Raw genomic sequence first — 1,610 nt, forward strand, 5'->3', positions numbered from 1 at the left:
CAGTGAAACATTAAAAGTTCCTTCTCCCCAGTGTTAGAGAATTAATTAATCAAAACAAGAAGTCATTTTTTCCCTTTTATCTTGTTTAATCTGGGATTCTTTTCCAGATTCCCGGAGCCACGTGTCATGTCTCTCTCTGCCCGCAAGTGTTGCATTACCCAAGTTTATGAGACCAGCTTTCATCCAATTACATTTTAGCCAGCTATATAAGAGATATATAAGTCCCACCGTGGTGGACGCTGCATTTACCTTTTCTCCAGGCCAGCAAGGGCCTTTTCGTAAATAAATAGCTGTAAAGTAACGAGCTGAGTTTTCTGGCGACCTTTCCCTCTAAAGAAATTATCACTAACTATCAGTTTTACGGTAAGTTAAAGCAATTTCCTCTTGAAAAACCCTCAATTATTTCCGTTTACATATATAGCCTCTCTCAAGGCCGGCTTAATACTTAACAATATATATATATATATATATATATATATATATATATATATATAGATATATATATATATATATATATATATATATATATATATATATAGAGATAGATATATACGTATATATGATATATATAATATATATAAAAAAAAAAAAAAAAATATACAATACATAATATACAATATACAACATATAACATAATATATTTATAATTGCATATATATATGTATATATATATATATATATATATATATATATATATATATGGGGAAACGCACTACCATATGCATTTTATTATAATAATAATATATGCCGAAGTTTCACAACTCATAGTTGCATTTGCTAGGCTGCAAACAAACAAATATTTCAATAAAAAAGCTGATAAAATCTGAATTAAAAATTATAATGAAATTAAAACATTCTGAATAAAATTACTAAAACATTTACTTAAAAAACAAGCAAGTGGCTGTTGACAACCTACCCAAAAGGAGTTAGAGAGAGAGAGAGAGAGAGAGAGAGAGAGAGAGAGAGAGAGAGAGAGAGAGAGAGAGAGAAACTGCTCGACAAGACCTTCAGGCAATAAACAATTGTGTGGATGACGTTTGGGAATTTAACAATGATACCGTCAATTTGATGATAATGGATTCCAGTATTGTTAAATCGTTTTCTTTTTGTACCTGTCCTATTACTGAGAAATCTTTATTGTCCATAAAAGTTTTACATATTTTTAAATGGTTTCTGATATTAGATTGTTCAGGGCTGGACAATCTGAGACTTGAGGCTTTTGAAAACGTTCCACGCAAACCCACTAGCTCTATATTTGATGCCTTATGGTCTTTTTATATAATGATGATGTTTCAGGTAATTTCATACAGTCATCCGGGATAAATAAATAGCAAAAAGGTATACCATCACATCTAGAACACGGGTGTAAAATCCCGTAGAATTCCTAATTAAAGTTTAAGTGACAAGACAAATTTTTATTAACTGAATAGCCATAAAAATTTTAATTATTAGAGCCACTTATAAAGTAGAGCAGAAAAGCTTTATATTTCAAAAAATGTCGCTTTTTTTACATTTCCTAAAATTACAATGCATGATGTTTTCAAAGGGTCTTCTCTAATTATTTCCACGATATTTTACTCCTTCTAATCCATTTATTAATATATCACACA

This window comes from Macrobrachium nipponense, chromosome 31, assembly GCF_015104395.2.
Source record: "Macrobrachium nipponense isolate FS-2020 chromosome 31, ASM1510439v2, whole genome shotgun sequence".
NCBI classification, from domain to species: domain Eukaryota; kingdom Metazoa; phylum Arthropoda; class Malacostraca; order Decapoda; family Palaemonidae; genus Macrobrachium; species Macrobrachium nipponense.